This window comes from Cherax quadricarinatus, chromosome 82 (genome assembly GCF_038502225.1).
Source record: "Cherax quadricarinatus isolate ZL_2023a chromosome 82, ASM3850222v1, whole genome shotgun sequence".
Taxonomy (NCBI): domain Eukaryota; kingdom Metazoa; phylum Arthropoda; class Malacostraca; order Decapoda; family Parastacidae; genus Cherax; species Cherax quadricarinatus.
In genome coordinates, this window is record NC_091373.1 from 3,418,564 (window position 1) to 3,433,936 (window position 15,373).

The window sequence follows — 15,373 nt, forward strand, 5'->3', positions numbered from 1 at the left end:
AACTGTAGCAATGTTGCTGAACATGCAACTGTAGTAGTGTTGTTGAACATGCAACTGTAGCAATGTTGTTGAACATGCAACTGTAGCAATGTTGTTGAACATGCAACTGTAGCAGTGTTGTTGAACATGCAACTGTAGCAATGTTGTTGAACATGCAACTGTAGCAATGTTGTTGAACATGCAACTGTAGCAATGTTGTTGAACATGCAACTGTAGCAATGTTGTTGAACATGCAACTGTAGTAGTGTTGTTGAACATGCAACTGTAGCAATGTTGAACATGCAACTGTAGCAATGTTGTTGAGCATGCAACTGTAGCAATGTTGTTGAACATGCAACTGTAGCAATGTTGAACATGCAACTGTAGCAATGTTGAACATGCAACTGTAGCAATGTTGTTGAACATGCAACTGTAGCAATGTTGAACATGCAACTGTAGCAATGTTGAACATGCAACTGTAGCAATGTTGTTGAACATGCAACTGTAGCAATGTTGAACATGCAACTGTAGCAATGTTGAACATGCAACTGTAGCAATGTTGTTGAACATGCAACTGTAGCAATGTTGAACATGCAACTGTAGCAATGTTGAACATGCAACTGTAGCAATGTTGTTGAACATGCAACTGTAGCAATGTTGAACATGCAACTGTAGCAATGTTGAACATGCAACTGTAGCAATGTTGTTGAACATGCAACTGTAGCAATGTTGTTGAACATGCAACTGTAGCAATGTTGTTGAACATGCAACTGTAGTAGTGTTGTTGAACATGCAACTGTAGCAATGTTGAACATGCAACTGTAGCAATGTTGTTGAGCATGCAACTGTAGCAATGTTGTTGAACATGCAACTGTAGCAATGTTGAACATGCAACTGTAGCAATGTTGAACATGCAACTGTAGCAATGTTGAACATGCAACTGTAGCAATGTTGTTGAGCATGCAACTGTAGCAATGTTGTTGAACATGCAACTGTAGTAGTGTTGTTGAACATGCAACTGTAGCAATGTTGAACATGCAACTGTAGCAATGTTGTTGAGCATGCAACTGTAGCAATGTTGTTGAGCATGCAACTGTAGCAATGTTGTTGAACATGCAACTGTAGCAATGTTGTTGAACATGCAACTGTAGTAGTGTTGTTGAACATGCAACTGTAGCAATGTTGAACATGCAACTGTAGCAATGTTGTTGAGCATGCAACTGTAGCAATGTTGTTGAACATGCAACTGTAGCAATGTTGTTGAACATGCAACTGTAGCAATGTTGTTGAACATGCAACTGTAGTAGTGTTGTTGAACATGCAACTGTAGCAATGTTGTTGAACATGCAACTGTAGCAATGTTGTTGAACATGCAACTGTAGCAATGTTGTTGAACATGCAACTGTAGCAGTGTTGTTGAACATGCAACTGTAGTAGTGTTGTTGAACATGCAACTGTAGCAGTGTTGTTGAACATGCAACTGTAGCAATGTTGTTGAACATGCAACTGTAGCAGTGTTGTTGAACATGCAACTGTAGCAATGTTGTTGAACATGCAACTGTAGCAGTGTTGTTGAACATGCAACTGTAGCAATGTTGCTGAACATGCAACTGTAGCAATGTTGAACATGCAACTGTAGCAATGTTGTTGAACATGCAACTGTAGCAGTGTTGAACATGCAACTGTAGCAATGTTGTTGAACATGCAACTGTAGCAATGTTGTTGAACATGCAACTGTAGCAATGTTGTTGAACATGCAACTGTAGCAATGTTGTTGAACATGCAACTGTAGCAATGTTGAACATGCAACTGTAGCAATGTTGTTGAACATGCAACTGTAGCAATGTTGTTGAACATGCAACTGTAGTAGTGTTGTTGAACATGCAACTGTAGCAGTGTTGTGGAACATGCAACTGTAGCAATGTTGTTGAACATGCAACTGTAGCAGTGTTGTTGAACATGCAACTGTAGTAGTGTTGTTAAACATGCAACTGTAGCAGTGTTGTTGAACATGCAACTGTAGCAATGTTGTTGAACATGCAACTGTAGCAGTGTTGTTGAACATGCAACTGTAGTAGTGTTGTTGAACATGCAACTGTAGCAGTGTTGTTGAACATGCAACTGTAGCAATGTTGCTGAACATGCAACTGTAGTAATGTTGTTGAACATGCAACTGTAGCAATGTTGTTGAACATGCAACTGTAGCAATGTTGTTGAACATGCAACTGTAGCAGTGTTGTTGAACATGCAACTGTAGCAATGTTGTTGAACATGCAACTGTAGCAATGTTGTTGAACATGCAACTGTAGCAATGTTGTTGAACATGCAACTGTAGCAATGTTGTTGAACATGCAACTGTAGTAGTGTTGTTGAACATGCAACTGTAGCAATGTTGAACATGCAACTGTAGCAATGTTGTTGAGCATGCAACTGTAGCAATGTTGTTGAGCATGCAACTGTAGCAATGTTGTTGAACATGCAACTGTAGTAGTGTTGTTGAACATGCAACTGTAGCAATGTTGAACATGCAACTGTAGCAATGTTGTTGAGCATGCAACTGTAGCAATGTTGTTGAACATGCAACTGTAGCAATGTTGTTGAACATGCAACTGTAGTAGTGTTGTTGAACATGCAACTGTAGCAATGTTGTTGAACATGCAACTGTAGCAATGTTGTTGAACATGCAACTGTAGCAATGTTGTTGAACATGCAACTGTAGCAGTGTTGTTGAACATGCAACTGTAGTAGTGTTGTTGAACATGCAACTGTAGCAGTGTTGTTGAACATGCAACTGTAGCAATGTTGTTGAACATGCAACTGTAGCAGTGTTGTTGAACATGCAACTGTAGCAATGTTGTTGAACATGCAACTGTAGCAGTGTTGTTGAACATGCAACTGTAGCAATGTTGTTGAACATGCAACTGTAGTAGTGTTGTTGAACATGCAACTGTAGCAATGTTGTTGAACATGCAACTGTAGCAATGTTGTTGAACATGCAACTGTAGCAGTGTTGTTGAACATGCAACTGTAGCAATGTTGTTGAACATGCAACTGTAGCAGTGTTGTTGAACATGCAACTGTAGCAATGTTGTTGAACATGCAACTGTAGCAGTGTTGTTGAACATGCAACTGTAGCAATGTTGTTGAACATGCAACTGTAGCAGTGTTGTTGAACATGCAACTGTAGCAATGTTGTTGAACATGCAACTGTAGCAATGTTGTTGAACATGCAACTGTAGTAGTGTTGTTGAACATGCAACTGTAGTAGTGTTGTTGAACATGCAACTGTAGCAATGTTGTTGAACATGCAACTGTAGTAGTGTTGTTGAACATGCAACTGTAGCAATGTTGTTGAACATGCAACTGTAGTAGTGTTGTTGAACATGCAACTGTAGTAGTGTTGTTGAACATGCAACTGTAGTAATGTTGTTGAACATGCAACTGTAGCAGTGTTGTTGAACATGCAACTGTAGCAGTGTTGTTGAACATGCAACTGTAGTAATGTTGAACATGCAACTGTAGCAATGTTGTTGAACATGCAACTGTAACAATGTTGAACATACAACTGTAACAATGTTGAATATGCAACTGTAACAATGTTGAACATGCAACTGTAACAATGTTGAACATGCAACTGTAACAATGTTGAACATACAATTGTAACAATGTTGAACATACAACTGTAACAATGTTGAACATACAACTGTAACAATGTTGAACATACAACTGTAACAATGTTGAACATACAACTGTAACAATGTTGAACATACAACTGTAACAATGTTGAACATACAACTGTAACAATGTTGAACATACAACTGTAACAATGTTGAATATGCAACTGTAACAATGTTGAACATGCAACTGTAACAATGTTGAACATACAATTGTAACAATGTTGAACATACAACTGTAACAATGTTGAACATACAACTGTAACAATGTTGAACATACAACTGTAACAATGTTGAATATGCAACTGTAACAATGTTGAACATACAATTGTAACAATGTTGAACATACAACTGTAACAATGTTGAACATACAACTGTAACAATGTTGAACATACAATTGTAACAATGTTGAACATACAACTGTAACAATGTTGAACATACAACTGTAACAATGTTGAACATACAACTGTAACAATGTTGAATATGCAACTGTAACAATGTTGAACATGCAACTGTAACAATGTTGAACATACAATTGTAACAATGTTGAACATACAACTGTAACAATGTTGAACATACAACTGTAACAATGTTGAACATACAACTGTAACAATGTTGAATATGCAACTGTAACAATGTTGAACATACAACTGTAACAATGTTGAACATACAACTGTAACAATGTTGAACATACAATTGTAACAATGTTGAACATGCAACTGTAACAATGTTGAACATACAACTGTAACAATGTTGAACATACAATTGTAACAATGTTGAACATACAACTGTAACAATGTTGAATATGCAACTGTAACAATGTTGAACATACAACTGTAACAATGTTGAACATACAATTGTAACAATGTTGAACATACAACTGTAACAATGTTGAACATGCAACTGTAACAATGTTCTTGGACAAATAAATCTTGATTGACTCACTAGAACACTTAAAGTGGGTTAACTTTTATAAATATAAATTATATAAAAAAATATCTTTATTAATAATAAGGGTTCAAGCCTATCGACTGCTCAAGGGTCGTTAAGGGTGCAATTTACCTTAAGAAAACATCAAGATAACTTTATTCCTTGAAATAGGGATTGAAATAAATTATGAGTGCTTATACAGTGAGAAATATACATATTCTGACTTACTTTTATTAGTTAGTTCGTTTGATTTAAAGCCTATTGACTACAAAAGGGTCTTTAAGGGCACAGTTCACCCATTCACTTACATCAAAAATATTTAATTTCTAAAATGGGATTAAAGTAAACTCTCGGTGTATTTAAGTAAACTCTCGTATATCGTGCATTGTCTTGATTAACCCCTGGGGTAAAGTGTAAAGCCACTATACACGATAATGTAGTTATGCGCTCGAATTTATTGCGAAACAGTTCTGTTAGTCAATGAAGGTTGATTATGAAGCAGGAAAAGTGAGTTCGGGGGGAGTGAGCAGACCGCCGGTTTAGTTTGTAGCAACACTACAGGTAAATCACTCCACTGGTTAAGACCTCTGACTACGTGGTCTGAATATCTCTAGGAATCAACCTATCTACAGTAATGTTAATGTGAAACCCAGTTCTACAAAATATTTAGATGTAGAGAGGAAAAGACAAATAGCTGTTAACTACACTGAAGAACTAACCATTTTTCAACGTTACAGTATAGGTTGTACGTCTCTCAAGGTAAGTGTGATTAATTCGTAACTCTGTATAGTGCTCATTAGCTAGATGTTTAAAAATTAACACGCATCATAGGACCTAGAATGCATTGTTACTAAATAGTATATAACTTTGGATTTTCGAATGTTTGTCAATATATCAATATGCAAATAGATTAAAGGACAGGTAAGAAAGGGTTTATTGAAACCTATCAGTTGTTCAAAGTAAATTGCAAACTATTGCCATGATCTTTTAGGATATTTTAAGACTAACTTGTTACAAAATTTAGACAGGTCTTGTGCAAACTACCATTAACTTCCTTAATGAAGGTTAATAATGAAGGGGAATTCCTGGGTTATTCGCTATACATGCGTCACATTACCTGTCCCTTAGGTGTACACCTGTAGTATTAAGACTTACATCCTATTAGTTAGAATTTTATTTAACTATCTGGTCAGTGTTTACTTTGTTCCCGGATCAGACAAGTCAGCATTACAAAATATTCGTATATCCCTCTCCAAAACACGGCAAAAACACCTGTGGTCCTGAAATTATCAGACTTGGAATCCAATTTTCTGCTTGTATGCGACCTTGCCATTCCAGGCTGGAGTAAGACTGTCAGATCTTATCCTCAATCAGCCCTTCCCTACTGTGCTTGCTAAATCCTGTTGATCATCTAAGGATATGGCTCTGGATGCATTCTGTAATTCCCTTGTCTGTCACTGTTGTATCGTGAGTAGTTCCTGGATTTCCCTGAGGCGTTACAGTAGGCCTGAGTTACCTTTAGGTTTATCCTCCACCTGTTTAACTAGCTTACGCTGTTGTTGCTGAGGAGAAGGGGGGGAGGGAGGGTGAAGAGCCCTTTGGTTGTTTAGTTTGGTATCGGGATGAATTATTCTCTGGATTGTGGCCTCCATATATCTGCCATTAACTTGGCTTCTCCGAAATCGTAATAACATTTTTACAAAAACTCGGAACGGATGAGATTTGAATCCATGGCGAGCGAGTTTTAGGACTTGCTCGCCATGGGTTCAAACCTAAACGGGTTTTTTTTTTCCCTCTCCATCTTGTACAGTGCCTGAAGTTAATCTCTGTAGGTAACAGATGGAGATTCCATAAATGTCGGCCCTTGTTGATGACCTCGACTAATTTATTGGAACATGATTTTATTCATGCTTCAAGGATAGTTTTACCGACAGGTCAGATAGTGTTGTATTTGCTGTGGTCGCCGGTGAGGCCTTAAAATGTTTATACCAAGATTTTTTCAATGCGAAGCTCCATGCAATCTTAGTTTGTCTTGACAGATGGCCTAGTTGGGACTGTTCACTATCCTCGTATTTCCAATGTGCTGTTTGCCCAAGCCCAATATGCTTGTCGACCCTATGGTCCAAAAGATTCAAGAGTGGGTAGGCCCTTCTCCATGCGTGGCAGTTCTGTTGGTACATGGACAATGTTGGTGTCCCTGTTAATGAACAGAGGTTGTAACGAGTTTGGTCTTTAAGACTTGCCTTAATTACTTCGTGTCATGTGCAACTATATCCTTGAACTGGTGGTCAAGTGGCTCTGGCAGGCAAATTGCACAGGGTTGGGCAGGACTTTAGTGTTTAGTCCTTTTATCTGGTGTAATCACGAAACGAACCACTAAGATGCTGGGGCATACGTCTCAGCCATAGCCATATGTTCTCAAGCGCTCCTGCTTCTGTGTAGCTTGTGCAGCTGACTGGAACAGGTTACTTAGGTCGTAGACTTCGTGCTTTAGTCATGGCTTTTGTAATTACCGAGGTGCCTCAGTCTGCAATTTTAGGAAATTCTTTTGACCATTTACTAATCTGATAGCATTAAGTGATGCTGGTTATTGTAACTTGTATTTTTGTTGGTAGTTCGTTTTTTGTAAATTTCCTTTCCAAGAACGTTAATTTATACGGCCAAAATCTTTAAATATCAACATTGCCACCGTCATTAAAAGGGTATTACTTGATGCTGGTAAAGACCTCTGGATAGTTTAAACTGCAGCTGCTGCTACTCTAAGTTCAAACTCGATTATCTTCTATTCACCATATGCGGGTTTAGGTCCTCGCCCTAATCACTTCCAACTTTTAGACTGTGTGTGGGAAGGATAGTCAATGGCGCCTAGCAGTGTTTAAGACTCTATTTAATATGCCATTTGTACAGGAAATTAAAGCTATCAGGTGACGTTGCATTTTTTAATTTATCACGCTACTTCAAAATGTTAATCATGGGAACTCTTAAACCCGTAGTGATAAAGTACCTGGGGGAAATGGGAGGAAAGTTTCCTCAAGGAACAGCTCCTCATCCTTACATAATGGACTTGGATAAGACAATGATGTCTGGCAGTGAACCTAGACCAGTGTGCATGTTCAACACCATCCCCTGCACTTGTTAACCACCAGTAAACAGGTATACGAGTGTTAGACTTGTGGGTCCCACCAGGAAGACTGAGAATTAATTTGGGAAAGGTTTTCTGACAAATTCCAATGTAAGTAAAACTAGCCCTATTTAAATAAACCTCCAAACCCGTGTGGGTAATAGTTTGCAATGTATCAAAGAATTTAAAATGTTAAGTGGCCCACGCACATGAAGGAAAATAGTCTGTTCTATGCAGATTAAGAGCTAAAGTGCGTGTAATTAATGGACTTTGCACATGAAATTTAATTTTAGACTTGAATGTACCATTCTCGAATTGTCATGTTAGACCGGTAGATCATTATCTGGCGACGCCCTTGAAACTGTGCTCAATTTGTGGGTTAATAAAGAGTACACAATTTAAATTTAAGGGAACGTACTGTAATGTTAAGGGCCATCATCAACGGTGCTTGTAGATTTAACGTAGGTTAACCCAATAATCAAGGACTTAGCTTATTTCCAACAAATGTAAGAGCCATTGACTGGATTTCTTAGTTTATGCTCTATTACTAACCCTCTGGGTTAGTAATAGAGCATAAACTAAGTTATAAGTATTCTTATAAGTAACAAGTATTCTTATAAGTAATAAGTATTCTTATTACTAACCCAGAGGGTTAGTAATAAGAATACTTTTTTATTTAATCGTAAAAGCTTGAGGCTCCCGAGTACACCCGTCAAAGAGAATGGAAAAGATCAAGTAAAAGATACAGAAAATGAATGTTCAAAGCATTAACTTGGATATTTAACACTTGCTATGATCAACGTAAAACCCTAGTGAAAACTAAGCTACATGTTTACATAGTTTCATTTCGATTTTCCTAGCAAAGTGCGAGGCTCGGATCACTCTAGTTAAAAGGATAAACCGGACAAGACTCGGCTAGACTGACTGAGATGTGCCATGCTGTATCCTTAGTTATCAGCCATGACAAAAGTACACCTGCTACAAGACTTGTATGACTAGTCTGACGCTGCTTAACAGAACCTAACAAAATATTTTTTAGGTAAATGTGTGTATGCTAAAGCAGAGGAAACTAAATAACCAAAGTGTATTTAAAACTTATCTCCCTTAGTTTAATAGCTCGGAAAAGTCAGGGACTTCTCAGCTGGGGTACTTGGAAGTAAGAGGTCGGATAATGCACTGTGACATGGATAATATTTTGGATAAATTTGGAGGGCAGTGACAAAAATAGACCTATATAAAGATTTAAAATGTATTTGCCATATTAAAACTAAAATACAAAAGCTCTGTAAAGTTTCATGGATGTAACTTAGTTGCTAAATGACTTCTTGGAAGACAACTTTCACAGAATCTGAAGCTTCAAATTTAGTCATTTTTTTTCTTTCCCCCCAAATTACTACATTCAGTGCCTCTAAACTGAAGGCTATCATCTAATATTAAGCTCAATATTGTTCCAGTAGTTCTCCTAGTCACTTTTGTCCAGTGACAATGTTTTCGTATACTGAAGGTTGCTTTCTTGGTGTCAGCCGCTTGTCTCCACCCCAGTCTAACATGCTCATTATCTGCATGAACTAAGTGTGGGAAGATGCCAAATTTTATGTAGATACCAATGTCATCAATACTGAGATACCCACCGGCACCTCGCACACCCCTAACATGAGCGAAGTATTGGCAGAGCATATAAGCCTGTTTAGTATACAGTGTGAGGCCTGTTGGATATTCAAACTCCTAACACTCCAAAATCACCTTATGACAACCCCTACCCTTCTTTCAACCTTAGATTCATGCACCCTCTTCCTGTTGTGTTCCATCCTCTCTAGATTCCCAAACCACTGCAAAGAACGCTAATTTATATAAAATACTCAACTATTTAATCTACCTACCGTTGCGCCTACCAGCCCATTTTCATTTTCCCGACCCTCCTTCCTGTGCTTTGTAAATATCACTACCTCCCTTCCCCCTCGTGCCATCTTCGTGCCTGCCTGCCTGCCTGCCTGGCCAGCTGCCGTCCCTGCAGTCTGTCGACCCTCGTTAACATTTTTCCACAAGTTAAGGCCGAAATTAATGAAGAAATGATTGATCGTAGAGCCGCTCTCGTAATTAATCATTTCAGGAGTATATATAAATCAGAAGATTTTTATCACCCAACACAATCTTCCTTCAAAGGAAGAGGGAATGACAATGTTGCTGAATAGCTCTTGATCCGAGGAATTTAAGCTCGTTGCCTCCCAGGCGCTATACAAACTCCCATGTGATATAATTTCTGGTGGTCAGGAGGGGACGCTTGGCGTGGAGCCGTGCAAATTATACGGGTAGGGAGGCGCTAAATCCTTAAGAACCTTTTAACGCCTAAGAAACGTATTTTGCTCGAAGCGCAATCCAAGAGAGGTTCCGCCGTATTGCAGGACCCCAGCTCTGCCGCCTCCTTCCTGTACTTCAATAAAAATAGTGCAGAGTGCGGCGCAAGTTCCTAATGCAATTAAATTTTAGCAATAAAAACTTAAACTTAATCATTCAAGTTTCCACACTGAAACCCTCTATTTTTTCAATAAGTGACAAATTAGGATATATAGGAAAAGGCCTCAAAGAAACACTAGTGTTTAGGTCACTCTGAAGAGGCATTTCCTCAAACATATATCCTAAAATACACCAGCACATTAAACTGCAAGTCGCTCGGAAAGTTGCATTAAGTTAGCGTTGAAGGTTGAAGCGAAGGAGATGAGGCGCTCGTAAATAATCCCATGAAAACTAGTATTTAAATTCTCCCGATTTCTTCCATAAAGGCAGTTTAAACTGGGACCTACCCAGGCCAAATCTATTAACTTTTAAGATAAAACTGTGTTTAAGGTTCTAGTTTTATATACCTATTTTTTTATATATTGTTTATTGCTACTCTAGTTTTCTATGTCATTTTTTTGTCTATGTAGATTCATTTTGATTCTGAAAAAAGGCAAAATTTGAGTTAATATAACTTGAAGTTTTGGGCACAAAGTACATTATGTACAATTAATAAAGGATTACCCAATAATCAAACACTGGCGTATTTTTCATCAGGAGACATTCCAGTTGTTTCACATAAAGCAATTTAATAAAAGTATCACATCAAAACTTTACTTTTTTGAAGTTTGAAGCCGACCAGAACATGTCAGTAGATGCGGGGATTCTGCCTTACTGTACACCAGCCTTGAAAAATTTAATCTGATCTTTTAAGGTTTTCTCGTGTTATGAATGAACATTTTGAGGAAGAAAAAGTGAAAGACGAAAACTGGGAAACAGATGCTCCTTTAGGTGAGAGGCGCTAATATTCCTTGTAAGATCCTCTCAACACCAGTGTGTCCCCTCTCCTGAAGATAGTTATCTGGAATTGCTTTCGGAAGTGACAGCACCCGTGGCTGTCCCAGGCCTTCTGATTGCTGGTTTGATCGATCAGGCTGTTAGTGCCCGCAGCCCAACGTTCACTAGAAGCCGACGGATCAGGAACTGATTGGGACTTTAAGTACCCTCTTGAAAGCTAGTGGTCTGTGATAATGCCTCGTGTGCATAAATGAAATTGAACAGTAATAGTCCCTTTTAGAATTATTATATTCTGTGTACCACAGGAGGAACCTTTCATAGTCTGTGTTCATGTGTAGTTATTTGTTCATGTATAGTTGTATGATAATATACACCTCAGTCCTTTCGGAATCTTTGAGGTGTAGAATATCGTAAATCTTCCTCGCTTCCTTTCTAAGGATTACAGTGCGGGGGACTTCAAGGACTTCAGTTTGTCGTGTCCTCCCTTGAAGGCAGCTAGGGGTTAATCTCCCTTATGCATGAAGGGCGATTGTTGAAAAGTCGTGGGTCCTGTACACTTAGTTCTGTGTAGTTCTCCACTTTATCGTAGGTATCATGCACATTCTGCCAAGCCTCTTGTATAGTGATTTCGGCAAGTAGATTTGGGACCAATCCCTCCAGTATATTCCAGGTGAAAATTATCATTTACCTTTCACGTCTACATTCTATAAGCACAGGTAGAGGTACTTCGAACGATCCCAGTAATATGAGGACAATTTCGCCTGCCTTAATTAAAAAGCTGCCGTCAGTATATAACAATATTCCAGCTTAGAGAACCAGTGACTTGAACAATGTTTTTATTTAGCAGAAATGGCTGAACCATTTGTATGCTGCTACTCTATGATAGGGAAACACTGCTTTTGTCCCACTTTAATATTCCATTGTACAAGATGAGCCTCGTAATGTTAATCCGTCAGAGCGATGAGGATGTAAAGTATTCCGTTAAAGGTTCACCAACTACGGGAGCTGGAGTTACCATTACTTGACATTTCCATCACAGGATAGCCTGTCTCATACTAAGGAAAGAGGTGGTCCACTGGGGAGGAGGCAAGTAGAAAGTTTACGGGAAAGTGGGTGGTGGAGGGGTGATGGTGACGGAATCGTGGTTAGCAAGGGGTCGTGGGGGTGAAGTAATCTTGTTGGGGGTTGAGAAAAGGGTTGTTGGAAGTGAGGGGGTAGTGTGCAATATCCTATATTGATAACTTGAATGGAGATTATTTCATCTCCCATCGCCTCAACTCCAACCCATCCACCACCATCTATTCTCCACCCTGCCTCGCACCCCCCTCCCCCCACCAAAAAAAATCCTTCGCCTCACTGGTAGGGTGGAAACGCAATTTGATCCAAGGATAAATAAGCAACAGAACAGCTTATCATACACAAAGGATTCATTTGAGCTGAGCACACCTCAGGATTAGGTACTCGGTCCCACGTTGACTTTCGAAATCGTAATGACACGATTGCAAACAAACCATACCACGGGTCTACCTGGAGTCTACATGGAGGGCATTCCGGGGATCAACGCCCCCGCGGCCCGGTCCACGACCAGGCCTCCCGGTGGATCAGGGCCTGATCAACGAGGCTGTTACTGCTGGCCGCACACAATCCAACGTACGAACCACAGCCCTTCTGATCCGGCACCGTCTTTAGGTATCTGCCCAGCTCCCTCTTGAGGACAACCAGGGGTCTTCCCTTAATGCTCCTTACTGCTGGTGGGAGGCTGTTGAACAGCCTTGGGCCCCGGACACTTATTGTGTTTTCTTAGTGTACCAGTGACGCCCCTACTTTTCACTGGGGGTATGTTTCATCGCCTGCCAAGTCTTTTGCTTTCGTATGGAGTGATTGCAGTGTGCATTTTAGGGACCAGTCCCTCCAGAATCTTCTAGGTTTAGATTATGACATCTCTCTCACCTGCGCTCCAGTGAGTACAAGTAAAGTGCTTCCAGGCACTCCCAGTAGTTAAGGTGTTTGATGGAACTTATACGTGCAGTAAAGGTTCTCTGTACATTCTCTAGCTCTGCAGTTTCACCTGCCTTGAATGGGGATGTTAATGTACAGCAGTATTTCAGCCTAGAGAGAATAAAAGATTTAAAAAGGATCATCATTGGCTTAGCATCTCTTTTCCTGAATGTTCTCATTATCCATCCTATCAGTTTCCTAGCAGATGTGATAGTGGCATTGTTGTGGTCCTTGAAGGTGAGATCCTCAGACATTACCGCTCCCAGGTCCTTCACATTACTTTTCCGCTCTATTGTGTGATTGGAGTTTGTAGTATACTCAGTTCTAGTTATTTCCTCCAGTTTTCCATAACGGAGTAGTTGGAATTTGTCTTCATTGAACATCATATTGTTCTCTGTTGCCCATTGGAAAACTTGGTTTATATCTTCTTGGAGCTTTGCCGTGTCCTCAATGGATGACACTCGTGCAGATCTTAGTATCGTCTGCAAAATGATAGTGCTGTGGTTTACGTCTGTCTGATATGAGAATAAGGAACAGGCTAGGTGCGAGTACTGTGCCTTGTGGGACAGAACTCTTAGCTATGGCAGCATCTGATTTAACTGTTTAACTACTCTGTGTGCGATTGGTTAGAAAGTTGAAGATCCATCTGCCTACTTTGCCGGTTATCCCTTTATCACGCATTTTGTGTGCTATTATACCATGGTCGCACTTGTCAAAGGGTTTTACAAAGTTTGTGTATACATTCGCATTGTTTGTTTTCCAGTGCATCCAGGACCATATCATAGTGGTCAAGCAGTTGCGAAAGGCAGGAGCGACCTGCTCTGAAACCATGTTGCCCTGGGTTGTGCAATTTTTGGGAGTCCAGGTGGTATGCTATTCTGCTTCTTAGAACTCTTTCAATGATTTTTATGTGGGACGTTAAAGCTATTGGTCTATAGTTCTTAGCTACTGCTTTGCTGCCACCTTTATGGAGTGGGGCTGTATCTGTTGTTTTTAGTGTCTGTGGAATCTCAGGTGAGGTTAGTATTTTTGCATCTTTGCCAAAACATCAAACAGGCTCAACTCTTCGACGCCTTGACAGCAAACATCGCTGAAGTGAGGTATAAGCGTACAGATAAGAGCAACAACTCGTTTGAAAGTCTTTCAAATCGGTAACATTTTGTGACCAATACAAATATTAGTTAGTATAACAGTGAAATAAATAACCTACACCACACCTAAAACATTTAAACTCCTTAGACAATATGGCACAGTTGCTTTGTTGGAGGTATTCTCGACACAAGGCTTTTCTGCATGTCTCAGTATCATAGATTACTACGCCTTGCACTAAACTTTCCACACACTGTCCATAAACTTTTAAAATCCAGAACAAGGGCACAAGTCTCTTCGAACTTGTTCCTCTTATACATGAAAGAAATGGTTTCCTTCTGCATGAAAATAAAATGCCCTTCTTGGCTTTGATAATGAAATACCAGACGTCGTCACCACAGCTCAGATATGTAACTGTTTTCACGCTGTGGGTGAGCACTGTTTACACTGATGGCTTAGTTCAGCAAACTACAGCCTTCAGTGTAGCAGCTTGGAAAACACACTAGGGTAGCAAGTGTATAAAGACCAGTAGCATCAGATAATCGTTTTAACAGATACCTGCACAGAAGCTCGCAACTAACATGAAACATTACAGAAGGGATCATTTTTCCGTGACTACTCTTCAAATGATAGCGGTCTCCAAAATAGACATCAAGAACATAAACTTAAAATGACTTAAATAGTTTTCTTCTACATTAATATCTATTTAATTATAGACTGAATTACAGGCAGCTAGAATGCAGCTTGTTTATCAGCCGGTAACTTGGACACCTCGTATTTACAACTTCCATTCCTAAAGCTCCACAGCCCAGTTAGTATAAATATCACGCCTACGATGTCCTAGACAATTGCACTTTTTTATATCCCAAAGGAATTGCATAATAGCTCCGTCTCGGTAACAAAATTAGTCACGGAGTGTTTTTACCACAAGGTGTATCGACGTTTGTCATATTTTCCATCTGGCTTACCTGTCCATTCAGTAAATCACAAATTGCAACGACAGGTCCCCTTCCCCAAACAAAAATTATTGGGTGTTAAAAATACTTGTAATTAAAAGTCACATTTGCAATAAATTAGCTTACTAGGCTTTAAAAAAAGTGGAGATTTAGCAAGGATCATTAAGGCTGCGCCTCTGTGGAGGGGGGAGGGGGGAGACGCCGCCTCACTGTGGTGGGGAGGGCGAGACGCCGCCTCACTGTGGTGGGGAGGGCGAGACGCCGCCTCACTGTGGTGGGGAGGGCGAGACGCCGCCTCACTGTGGTGGGGAGGGCGAGAGACCGCCTCACTGTGG

At 39.8% G+C, this 15,373-nt stretch overlaps 1 long non-coding RNA gene across 1 annotated transcript in view; it reads left to right on the forward strand.

The window, feature by feature from the left end:
• The first annotated feature begins 5,139 nt into the window (after positions 1–5,139).
• The window catches only part of LOC138855129 (uncharacterized), a 114,521-nt gene continuing 104,287 nt past the window's right edge, over positions 5,140–15,373 (forward strand). The window contains exon 1 of the long non-coding RNA XR_011394292.1: positions 5,140–5,342. This is a non-coding gene — a long non-coding RNA (uncharacterized lncRNA). The remainder of the gene's footprint in view (positions 5,343–15,373) is intronic.